This window comes from Astyanax mexicanus, chromosome 15 (genome assembly GCF_023375975.1).
Source record: "Astyanax mexicanus isolate ESR-SI-001 chromosome 15, AstMex3_surface, whole genome shotgun sequence".
Taxonomy (NCBI): domain Eukaryota; kingdom Metazoa; phylum Chordata; class Actinopteri; order Characiformes; family Acestrorhamphidae; genus Astyanax; species Astyanax mexicanus.
The window spans coordinates 4,375,873-4,389,791 of NC_064422.1; the positions used below are offsets into that span (position 1 = coordinate 4,375,873).

General features: G+C 36.9%; 1 protein-coding gene across 1 annotated transcript in view; it reads left to right on the top strand.

The window, feature by feature from the left end:
- Window positions 1-13,919, top strand: part of LOC103040198 (butyrophilin-like protein 2) — a 275,510-nt gene that overhangs the window by 60,442 nt on the left and 201,149 nt on the right. The window lies entirely within an intron of this gene.

Consider the following 13,919-nt stretch of genomic DNA (forward strand, 5'->3'; position numbering starts at 1 on the left):
ATCCAACAGGGTGTAATTCTACAGTGAAAGAGAGACAACAACCAACAGGTAATTATAAATCAGTTTTCACTGCTTTACTGTAAAATATTTATCACCACATTAAATCATGCAACATTTATCAGACAATTTAGTTGAAATTATTGTTCCTGATGCATTTATAAACTGAAAAAAAAAACATGTTCAGGTGACAACTTTGATACAATGTGTGTAAAAAAAGCTATTTCATACCTAATGACCACCAGACAGCAGTTAGGTAGTGGATGGTATTCTGCTCACAGTGCAGATCGAGACTTCGTATATCAACAAAATCTCATGTGAGATTGCCCCCACAACAAAAGGACAGTGAATGCACCTTTTCTTATCACATATCATGCTCCACTGCTGACTGTGACCTGGAAAGTTCCTGTCCACCCTTAAGCGGTAGGTTACAATAATTTCCACAACTTCCTTATAGTAATGTTTTGACTCATAGCCCTTGGTGGGGATATGCATTGCATATCGGACTACTATTGCCGTCTTCTTTTCAAACCTCTGCCTCAGGCTGAATTTATAGTTTTTTGTTATTGCTAAGACCCTAAATCTGGTTAACTCAAATAGCCTATTAAAATGGCACATACTTTCATTCTCTACCTTATTCTCAGTTAGCTTTTCTCTAAACACATTTCTCTATGTTACATACAACAGTACAAACTCCACACTTATCTACCAGTTACTCAAACCCACCTGTACCAGAGAAAAACTCTTCTAGATAATCTTTACAAATCTTTAATAAACAGAGAAAAAAATAAAAAAGGTGAAAATGGGGAAGAGGATGAAAAAAACAACAAACAACTAACATGGGTGAGATCTGGGCCACTTTCTTCAGTTTTCAGATGCTGAGCAGAGTTCAGTCTAATCTGAGCTACTAAACTGCAGAAATCACCTGACAGTGTGAAACAACTGCACTATGAACATGTGCAGATATGATGTGCTATCTTCTCACTGCTACTGTATTCCTCTGTCCTGTGCAGTGCAATACTGAGTGCTCTATGTATATTTAATACTGTACTGATTTTAGAGAGTGATGGGGTTAGATAGAGCTGTAGCTGCAGTTGACAATAAGTTTCTTTACATTGATAAAGTATTAACCCTCCTCAGTGTCCGAGAAGGCATGTGCTAGTCTTCTTTGTGTTGTGGCATCACTGGTGAGGGGGTTATACAGCTGAATAGCAGGTAAATGGGTGGGACAATAGCCTAGCTAAATTAAGAGAAAAAATCATTGAAAAAAATATTTTTAAAAAGTACAACAGCAGCGGATACATTTTCTATCCTTACTTAGCTGGTGTTAATCAACCAACCTAATGGCCTTGCGTTTAAGAGGCATGAAATACAAAGTTATGATACCACATGACTTCCCCTTACGGTGGGGTCCATGTCAATGCAGGATACCATCCTCGTCATTCAGCATCATAGTTTTGTAACTAGCATTGTGCAGTTCATTTTGACACAATGGGCTCTATCATACACCCATGCAAGGTGCATCGCTATGCTCATTGCTATCTTACACCTCGTCAATAGTCAGTTTTCACCCCTTGCACCCGTCCCGTTAAAAAAACGTCTTCTGAGTTTAGAAATTTTTGCAAGGCACCCTTTTTGCACCCTCACGGTCTCACAATACCAACACCCCCTAAATTTAGCTGCACAATGCGCTATTGACCAATGCGCTATAGATCGCTAAAATAGAATCTTCTTGATTCGAATGTCAAGCATTATGTTTATTACAAACACAACACCCCCCCCCCCCCCACCCCGCCCCCCCACCCCCGGGGTAACACACACAGCAAAAATAATTGACATTTTAAATCATCCTGTATTGCAGGTCATGTGATGGTGTACATTTTTGGGACAGTGGCTCTTGTTTGTGTGAATTCTATTGCACTGGCAGTAGAGCTGATCCTAAAAGCACGTAAGTAAACTCCACACTCCACGTTGTTCATTGTACACTCAGCTCAACTTAAATTGGACTTAAATTACAGTTAAACACAAATAGAATTCATTTGTTTTTATCCTGCATCGCACTAATACTTAAAATGTGGACTGTATTAAAAAGAGGAACAATACAAATACTAATTATCTCAATGAAATAACCTTTTAAATATCAAGTAGAATTAAGTGTTGTAACGTTTGATCTTATTGGTCTCTTGTTCTTTGTCATGATTTTATTTTTTAATCAGGAAATGGTGAGCGTACAGTGGAAGATCTGCGAGTCATTCTAATCCCCTCTGAATGTGTCTTTGCTCTGTGCTGTCTTACTCTACAAATAACTAAATTCTGTGAGTATGATCTACAAACATAAAAACCCTGTGCTTAATGTTTCTTATGAATACATTTACCTTTTACCAATTACCTGAACGTATTCTTATATAAATCCAAACTTACTTATTTACAAAATTACCGAATTATTACTCAATCTCAGACATTAATTTGGTTGAGACATTGGTTTGAATATTGAAGTGGATCAACATGACCTGATCCAAAGAGCTCTCTTATCCTTCAGAAAAGAAGGTTGTAGATGAATCTGGGATTTTAAAACAATTAGAAATCATTACAGAAGTCATTACGCTGCCCATAAAATATTTTACAACTGGAGAACATTGCCAGGTCAGACTGTCCTAGACGGTTCAGCTTAAGAGTAAACCATAAGAAGCATAAAATTCATCATTTAATCTAAAGCATCTTCCATCAGAATGAGCACCCAGACAAAGACCAGGAGTTCTGGAAACAGCAGTTCTGTTCTCTGGACAGATTGAGTTGAATAATTTGGGCACAGTAACAGAATTTGTTGTTTGGCACAAATAAAAAAACGGTATTTAAGCAAACAAACACTTTTACTGAAAAACAGAGGTGGAAATATTCTGGTTTGAAGCTGATTTGCTACAAGAGGTCTCCATTATATAATACACTGTTAAATATTTACCGTATCAGAGAAGGCTTAAGAAAAATATGAGACCATCTGTCCAAAAACCGAAGCTGAAGCAGAAGTGGACCATTTAGTCATTAACACATTGAGGTGTTTAATTGAAATGTCTACTTGAGGTTATTTGTTCATTCGATTTTTTTATAGACAGTTGATATTTAAAAGTAATTCCTTAAGTTTAATTTAATTTATTTTATCAGACAGGGCTTTTCATGGGGTGTCCTTTTTTCAAATGACTACATTTCAAAAGCATTGCTTTATTATAGGATAATGTACTCACTTCTGAAGCAAAAAAAGTTTAAACTCTTTATGGCTGTCTTTGACTATTTTTCTTCTGCAGACAGGAGATACAGAGCAAAGTAAGTTTATATTATATACAAAAATACAGACATCGATAAGTTCCAGCTTCACATGATCCTCATAATTTATTATATGCTTTCATTTTAACAGATTGTTGGATGCCCTTAGTAGTCCTGAGAGTAATAGGACATCAGTGGTGAGTCATTTTATTACATTAAAATCAAGTTTTTACAAAATCCGTAATGGTGATGAGACAGGAGAAACACAATAAGAGTAATTATTATTGAGACGTGTAATTGCAATGTTGGTAAAACAAACAAGATGCTTGCGGATGCAAAGCGTTGCACTGGATTTATTATAAAAGAGCAGAAATTCAAAGATAGTGCAAGTGGTCAGCAAAAACATGATGCTATGTGTCCTATATGTGTCCTATGTGTCCAAATGGCAAATCACAGAATGCTCCCTCTATACGTAACAGATGGTTGACAGTGTTTTAATCAAACATACAGTATTCTAAATGTAATCATAAACAGGGGTTGTGATTCCCGTACACTGACGGAGGCTATCACTGAATCAACATGATGCAAAGAACTGTTAATCCAATTAAAAACTGATGTATCTTTCATACCACAGTAATTTGAACCACGTTAGTGTAAACTGTAGTCCACTGTAGTGTAGGGGTGTGACGAGACACTAATATTACGAGACGAGACACGATACTGGGTTCATGAGAACAAGACGAGACAAGATTTAAAACTACAATTTTGAGGGAAACGTCAAAAATGAAAAATTTGAAAACTACAGTTTTATTTGACAAAATCATATAATGCAAACTTAACAGACTGGTTTCTCTCACACATTGATTCTATAAGAAATAGAAATAAGAATAAGAATAAAAAATAAAAATAAAACTTTTCTAGGTCTTATATAGTGAACACAATAAGTGCGAACCACAACCAGTCATATTAAGCCTATGGTTTGTGTTTTTTTCTCCTAAATCTCTTGTAACTTAACTATGCAGAACCATAACCAATCATATTAAGACTATGCTTGAAGTGCAAACAGACAGAACATGTTTTTAAATTCAGTACAGAGCTAAGGGATTAGTACAGCTGTCTATGAAACAGTCTCGTGTAGGATTTACTTACAGTATTTATATATGGTTTGTGTCTTGTTGGTCACTCTGTTACCGTTTATTGTTTCCACTGGAGCCAAAATGCAGCCAGACATACAACTTAAAAGTTGCAGAAGCATCTTCTGCCCGAAAGAGCTGCTCTCACTGCTCAGCCACCACACTCGCTGCTATCGCTACTGTGTTGCCAGATTCCTCTTAAAAAGTCCACGCTAAACTGTTTTTTTCCCCCGCGAGACAGATTTAAGCTTGACGAGAAATATCGTCACATTTTAATCTCGTGAGATCAGTTTCACATGTGTTCAGTCTGGGGAACTTAAAAAAATATGTAAATTGTAACTGAAATCTTGTTATTAATGTATAATTTAGGCTATTCATATCGTAAGCATACACCACTACCTCTACAAATGGCCATAATATTTCTAGAATTAACAATCAAATGCAATAAGAACAGCAAAAGCAACAACAACAACAAGAAAACGGTAGTGTTTCTTTTTGAAAAAAGATCAGTTATTCTCTCCATCTCTCTTCATCATTACAATACTTAAAACATGCCTATAAAACCTATTTTACAGTAATACAATATATTTAACAAATGCATTTTCCTACTGTATTACTATTATGGTATGTAAACAATAGTGCAGTATAATCTACCAGTGTTTTAATGTAAAGTCATATATTACAAGTCTTTCTCTGCACACAGCAACATGATCATGAACTGGAAACACAAGAAACAGTCACTTAAGAGGTAAGATGTAGACAGGCCTGTGTGGTTCACTCACCCAAGATTTAAAAAAAATCTTAAAATATTTTTTTATAATTATTAAATAATAAAATCATTAAAACAACATGAATTATTTGTAATGTATTTAATGTATTTTTCACTCTACGCGACTGGTTGTGCTGTAATCCTGAGTCCTTCAGTTGTTGTGCTGTTCACACTAAGTCCGGACTGTGATCTGAACTAAGGTCCATGTGTTGCTACATTGTTTGTATTTGGTCCGCTTATTTTAATTTTCACACTGCAGTTTAGGGAGCGCACTAAAGACCTTTGTGTGATACTCCTACATCCTGTAATCATCACTTACGTATCGATGCGTTTTCCTTAACCTGATGCTGATTGGTTTTAGAAGGACATGCGTCTGACGTTGGCGTGTTGATAATTCAACGGGGGGTTCATTTGGTGAAAAGCCTTTCCAAGATAAGGATAAAATGAATGAACGGATTCATTTCGTCTCCATAGTAGTGCTGCTATTGTGGTTTTATACGAGCAGCAGCAGCAACTTCAGGTACAGTACTCTAGGTTAGTTCAAATTCGCCAAACGAACGTGCTCGTCCTGAAGCAGCTGTATCCACACCTCATTTTCCTGCTTTAACGGTTATTTTGAGAGGGTACTGACTGCAGCCTGCAGGAAGGCGGAGTTGGACGTCCAGTGCGTCCAGCTCCGCCCACTTTGTTAGCATCATGCCGTCCAGTCCCACCCACTTTGTCAGCATCATGTCTTAGCTCCGCCTCTGAACGGAAGTAAACAATGTACAGGGAAGTTAGCAGACTTTAAATATAATGTGCCGCGTCGTCCGGCTTAAATACTGTGTTACACTACAAGCTTGCGAGACTAGACAAAGTGGGCGGGACTGGACGCGCTGGACGTCTAACTCCGCCTTCCCGCAGGCTGTAGTCAGTAGTAGTTGGTTATTTTTCTTCTTCTGCTTCCGTTGTTGAGGAACGCTGTTCAGCTTCCTGTAATTGGTCCGAAAGTTCAAACCATTCAGAAAAGCGCTTTCACACTGCAGGAGAACCGGACCATGGTTCAGAAGATCCAAGACCACCTCTCTTGGTTGGACCAAAATCTGGTCCTTTGGTCCGGACCGTGGTTCGCGGCCCCTTTCACACCTGCTACTTTGGTTCGGACCAAACTGAAAAGTCCGAAAGTCTGGACCAAACGAGGCAGGTGTAAAGGACCCTTAATGACTGATCAGCGGCGTGGGGTCACAGATTACACGATTTCTCACTGTAAGAAATCGCTGACTCACCTGGCTTCTCTCCAGAAACACATTTTTAACGAGAACACACCAGAGAATCTCTATAGAGGAGAATACGCACTCACAATAAGTCCAGCATGAACAGGTACATATGAAACAACAGAGCAAAACAAGAGTTTATAAATGTCTGATCAGTTTTATATTGAAATATGTACTTACATCCTCAACAAAGAACTATATCAAATGTTTCAGTCCTGCAGACATCATTTTATATCATTTTGAACTCCAGTTATAACCTTTTTAAACATGCTCTACCTGTATCTCCAGGATCAGCTCGCCAACCAATCAGCTCACAGTAGCAATAATTCTAGTGCTTTACAGTGTAAAACCTGTTTTCTTTGGATAAGCTGAGATATACAGGCATGCTTTCTTATTATTTTTGTCAAATACATTATTCTACTTTCTAAAATTAAAAAAATATTCAGAACAAGTAGTTCATAATTATTTTTAATTTAAAGTTCTGTTCACCCCTATTCACAGAGGACTCACTCACAGGCTCCCTCTAGAGTCATTTACTGGTATAACAGGGGTAAGGGTATTTCTCTGTGCTGTCAGTTCAGTGTGCTGTAGCATTAGCTAAAAACAAGCATTATTCTTATTACGACTCTTAAACAATCTCGAAATTCTGAGGATCCAGTGTTGTTCAGGAGTAAATTGAAAAGGGTTCTGAATTTATTTATGCACCCCAGAATCTGATAGAGGTGAGTAATTTAAAAGCACATTCATTTTTGCGATATAGAAAGTTAGCTTAGACACAGAACACTAAATACGGTCATAAGAGGACTAAGGAATCACACACGACTGTAGTGGTCTATGGCGAAAGAGCTAGAGCTTAGTGCGGTTAGCGGCTAATGCTAATACTGTTTCAGTGCTGAAGAAACTTAAACTTCACTGCTCCTTAAAACCTGACTGTTAAAATTCATACACTGACGATTTGTAGGGAAAATTTTAAGTGTTTAATTTTAAGTGCGCCTTATAGTGCGGACCTTCTTATTGAACCTTCTTTTTAAGTGAGATTAGTGCAAATGTTACAGCTTTCTCAACTCAAAAGTCTGGTAAATTTAATCCATTCTAAGCAGTTTGAGCCAAATCAGCTTAAAAATTTTTTAACTGCATTTAAACATGAAAAGATCCTGGATATCATTTATTTTTTACAGCAAAATGAATCACCAGTGTCAGGACAATGACATTCATATTTTATACACTATTTATACAACCCCAATTAGAAAAAATCTTGCATTTCTGTACTGCTACCTCTTTCAAAAAGGAGTGGGATGGTAAAGCATTTACCTCTTTGTAATGTTGTTTAGGATACCAAGTGATAAAGAGTCTCAGGTGTTATTTTGTCTCAAATCTTCCTACAAACAATCATTGTTTTTCCTAAAAAGAAATCTCCACACATTCTCTATTAGAGACAGATCAGGGGTACGTTTCCCAAAAGCAATCAGTCTTAGCAAATAACGCACAAACTAATGCAGGCTGTGAGAAAAGAACCAGCCCTGCAATTGTTTCCCAACAAGCTTTGCAAAGCGAAACGTGACAAACGAGTTCAAAGAGTGTCTCAATTGACTCTTCCCCCAAAACAATGTGCTTAATCCAACAACACACATCGTTTTTACTTTACCAAATATCCCCTTGAACTTTTCCACATTTTGTCACCTTACAACTGCCAACTTAAATGTATTTTATTGAGGTTTTAAGTAATAGACCAATACAAAGTATTAAACAAGTGTAAAGTGGAATGAAATTAGATATGTTTTTTTATCAAATAAAAATCTGAAAAGTGTGACATGCAAAAGTATTCAGCCCCATTTACTCCAAAACCCCTAAATAAAATCCAGTGCAATCAACTGCCTTCAGAAGCCACTTAATAAGTTAATAGAGTGCAGCTGTGTGTAATTTAGTCTCGGTGTATAAATACACCTGTTCTGTCAAGCCCTCAGTGGTCTGTTAGAGAACACTAGTGAACAAACAGCATAATGAAGACCAAGGAACTCATCAGACAGGTCAGAGATAAAGTTGTAGAGAAGTTTAAAGCAGGGTTTGGTTATAAAAACATCTCCCAAGCTTTGAGCATCCCAAGGAGCACTGTACAATCCATCATCCTAAAATAGAAAAAGTATTGTACACCTGTAAACCTACCAAGACATGGCCATTCACCCAAACTGACAGGTCAAGCAAGGAGATCACTGGTCAGAGAACCAGCCAGGAGGCCCATGGTCACTCTGGAGGAGCTGCAGAAATCCTCAACTCAGGTTGGAGAATCTGTATACAGGACAACTATCATAAGTCATGCGCTCCACAATTATGGCCTTTATGGAAGAGTGGAAGAAGAAATTCATTGTTAAAAGAAACTTATGAATTGCAATTTGCAGTTGCAGCAAACATGTGGAAGAAGGTGCTGTGGTCAGATGAGACCAGTGTTGAACTTTCTGGCCTAAATGCAAAGCGATATATGGGGAGGAAATGTAACTTTTGCACGCCACACTTTTTTATTTATTTATTTATTTTTTATTTTGAAAACCATGTATAATTTTCGTTCCACGTCACACTTGTTTAATACTTTGTGTTTGTCTATTACTTAAAATCTCAATAAAATACATTTAAGTTTGTGGTTGTAAGGTGACAATATGTGGAAAAGTTCAAGAGGTATGAATACTTTTGCAAGCCACTGTATACAGCTCTGGAAAAAATTAAGAGACCACTTTAGTTTCTCTGATTTTGCTATTTATAGGTAGATGTTTGAGTAAAATGAACATTGTTGTTTTATTCTATATACTACGGACAACAATTTTCCCAAATTTCAAATAAAATTATTTTCATTTAGAGCATTTATTTGCAGAAAATGAGAAATGGCTGAAATAACAAAAAAGATGCAGAGCTTTCAGACCTCAAATAATGCAAATAAATTAATATTTGGTGTAATAACCCTGATTTTTATGCAAATATTCTCTCCTTGCAGTAAACTTTATTGCAGTTTGTCTTACGAACAACATTTAACATATATTTTTTACAGGTATTGAGTGTTCATCACTCTCAACTACAAGATGATGGGGTAGATGTTGAGAGTGTTGTTCTGAGAGATCTAGTGGAGCCATACAGGAAAGTGAATGTTAGCATGTGCTTCCTCTGAGGTAACATGCTGGAACTGGAAAAACACACTTGGAGAATGTCAAATATTAGATCTGTTACATCAGCTAACAGATGCTCATGCTGGCTATCACTGCACTTAAAGGGAGAAAAGAAATATCTGTCAAATCCTCTCAAAGAGAGCGAAGCCTATTATTCAGTCTGGTACTTAACAGATGTGATACTGCTTGATCATGTATTAAACTGTGTTTGATTGGCTGTGTATATTAAAAGGCTGTATATTTTGGAATTATCTGTGCTTATTTTTGTATATATTAAGATGTACGGATTATTTGAAATTTCTTAGACGTTATTATTATTTATAATTATATATATATATTATTTTTTGTCTTGCTGTTTTTTCTTTACTTTGCAGACTAGATACAAGTACTTTATAATAGACTGGTTGTTTTGTTTATTTTGTATATTGTCTGTATGCTTTCCTTGTAACCAAAATGTGTGATCTTATTGGAATAAAAGGATAAAAAACATTACTGCTCAGTGTCCAGTTCAAGAAAACAATGTAAGATAACACTAGATTTGTTTCACATTGTTTCTCATGTTGTACTGTCCAACACTTTTCAGCATAAATTGTTGTACAGCTCTTGTAAACAGTACGTGTCACACAGGCCAGACACAGGACAGACACTCTAAAGTTTATTGATAAAGGGACTAGGCTCAGCCCAGTTAACAACACAGGTAAACACAAAATGCTATTTTTAATGCTATATTTAAAAATCCTACATGGCCCTGTGTGAAAAAGTGATTGCCCCCTTGTTAAAACATACCGTCACTGTGGTTTCTGACACCTGAGTACACTGTCTCTAGCCACACCCAGGCCTGATTACTGACAAACCTGTTCTCAATCAAGACATCACATAAATAGAACTGAATTACAAAAATTCTGCAAAGATGAGTGGAGCCAAAATTCCTCCACAACACTGTAAAAGACTCATTGCAAGTTGTGGCGAACGCTTGGTAGCAGTTGTTGCTGCTAAGTGTGGCCCGAACAGCTATTAGGTTTAGGGGGCAATCACTTTTTCACACAGGGCCATGTAAGTGTGTTTTTTTTTCTACCTTAATAATAAACACCCTCATTTAAAAATAGCATTTTGTGTTTACCTGTGTTGCCTTTGACTAAAATCAGGAAATCAGGGAGGGAGCAAACAGTTTTTCACACCACTGTGTGTATATATATATATATATATATATATATATATATATATATATATATATATATATATATATACATATATATATATGTATATAATAAGTAAACTGAAATATAATTATTGTTATCACTATAATGTGTAGTTATATATTTTTACTCAATGGATTTAAAGTTGAACAAGGGTGCACAAATTCTGCTAAGTCACTGTCCTGTCTTCATTTCCTCTCTCTCCAGCTCGATCATCTCTTCTCCTCCTTCCAAATAATAAATATCACAACAAACTCTAACAAACCCTAACCCTGAACTATTAAAATCAATAGGGATGGGTGGAGTCATCCACAATGCTGGTGGCTTTTCGGATGCAGCGTGTGGTGTAGATCTTGGTGATTGAGGGGAGAGAGACTCAGATGATCTTTTCAGCTGTCCTCACTAGGGCTGTCGCAGTACAAGAATTTCCCCTGCAGTTTTATAAGATGATTCAACACGGCGGTATGCGGAGTTATGCGATTTGCCTTCATTTTAGAGCTATATTATTGTTTTTAAAAAAATACTTTTTTGCGTGCTTTTAACTCTGCAGCTAATATAATATTTTTTTTATTTATGGGCTAACGAGCTTTAAACATGCTTTACTCACCCAAATAAACTGTTTTCATTAGAGATAAGTGTGTAGCTTAATCTAGGGCTCCTCAGGATAACAAAGTGAATCGCGCAAGTGCCGTTCTGACCTGAGTGGACGGCTTGGATGAAAAGCGCGAGATATTATTTAATTAAATGTATTTAAATCTTAATTTAAATAACAGGTGTGCTGAATGTTGACTACCGGGCAGAATCCGACTCTCCTTCATGTGCACGCGTGTCTGGTAAACATGTGGGCGCTAGAGTGCTGTCGGTTATTTTTTGTGTGTGAATAACGGTTTATATTTATATTTCACTCAGGTGTTGCAGAACTAAATATCGCAGGACTGAACGCCTTTTAGCCATAATGATCATTATTAGAAGAACATGTTAAGCACAGCTTTAATCCTCCCTGAATAATTATAAATCAGATTTGGTATCTGTATCTAAAGGTGTACCACAAGGTTCCATTTTTAGTCCAGTTTTATTTAATATATTCATAAAATTATAGCGCTGACTCTGCTTCTACCTCAGACTGCAAAATTTACCATTATGCAGATGACAAAATTTTATATTTCTCAGCTGATTTTGTTCATGCTGCAGCCAGAAAATTACAGAACACCTTTAATGCTTTACAGGTAGCATTGTATAAGCACTAATTTTAAATGCCATGAAAACTAAATTTCATGCTGTTTTTTAGAAAAGCAAAAAGTGAAGCAAGTTCTTCATTGCAGAAAGTCAAGCATATGGAAAGCAAAACAGAAAGCTCTTTGTTTTTAAATACATTTGATGTCTCCTTATTTAGAAGTTAGAAAGAGACCCAATTTACTGCAACTTGTAATAGATCCAAATCACAACTTTCCAAAGAAAATAAGATCTTTCCTCACTGGTTTCTGAAATACTCTTAAGAGAATCAAAAGATCATAGACTGAGATACATGAGAACATAAATAAAAATTAGATATTTCCTCTGTCTTATATAATTCTCATTCAGCTGAGACTGAGCTGAGATCAGTCTGAGTAAGAAATTAATAGGAAGAAAAAATAACTAACCCACTTGAGAAACAAAAGCTGTGTTTGGAATGACTCACTCATTAACTCATTCACTTTTCACTATGCAGCATTTTCTATTTACTGAACTGATTATGGAACAATCAAACAATAAAACCATGTTTATTTGTCCTGCTTCTGTACACTTTTTTTTTTTTTTACATTTTGTGATGCATTATGGTGTTTTCTTTTTACACAATGCTAGATACTCCTGGTCCCTGACCAGCCGGCCGACTTATCTTTAAATAGCCATCCCTGACGGAAGCAAGTACCTGTAACTGCCACCCCAAACACACTCAAGCCCTCTCGGCTTGTAAAACCATTCACACAGTTAATGTCACACAAGACCATGATAGTGAATCCAAACGCAGGTTTATTTGACAAAAAAACAGACAATAATCCAAGCAACAAGGCAGACGAGGGATATCCAAAAATTGAGGTCTTAAACAGAAAAAAAGGTCATATAACAGCAACAACAAGACGAGAAACCGCTTCGAATTGTAGGAGAACTGACAAAACATCGCAAAAAGGCATGCGTGAGAGAGAGTTATATAGCAGACTGATTACAAAGTGAGATCAGGTGAGACCACTAATACTGAGGTGAGAGCGACCTCCTGTGGCGTGGAGGCGCCTTACCAGGGTCACTGGTGACAGTTAAACTAATGTGCGACACACGACCCCGACACATGTCTGCCTGCACCCATGAGTTCACACACACATAAGCAATGATGTGCACGCATCTTTATGCCCATAAAATATTTTATACTAAACACTCAGACAGATTACTTACCATACACAGAATTGCTCTATAACCCTGTTATAGAACTTTGGTATTTCCGGGACCACCAACCCAGACGAACCGCCAAAACAATCTTTACTGGACCGCAGGTGGGTTTTGCTTACCCGTGGTGTCATGGGAGTACTGCCCACTTTTTCCTAAGGACCCCCGTTCACACTTTTAAGCTACTCTTTAAATTACACTAAACATTCACACTCTTAAAGTACTTAAACTCTTCACATGGTCACATTCATCCCTCAAGCTAGCCTGCCACAACCAAAACAGTAAGCGCCATATACAATGCACCAAACTTCACCCCAATTTAGTTATTTACAATGTGCTCAGATCCAATCTCTCTATTGTTTTAAATAACCACTTTAATAATTTCCGCAGCTGCAGAGTAAACTGCAGAGTGATGCAGAGTCACAGACACATGCATGCAGAAGTTTAAACACGGGCAGCTGCGTAGATCACTTGCTACAGGATACACCATACTCAAGGAAGCAGCAGTATAAACCAGCCTTAACGCTGCGGATGCATGCAGCAGTGTTTTAAAGGATTCATTTTAATATGAAAACTTGAATATGAAACTGCAGGTTAACTGTTTCACTTTCAGGTAGAATATGAACTGCTGTGAGCAGTTTTTGCACAAAAACTTGGGTCCTCTATTACCTTGACTAAGCAATCGGATGTACTGTTCAGTTAAGGACAGCAAAAGCATCAAAACTGTCAGAATATGTTGTTTT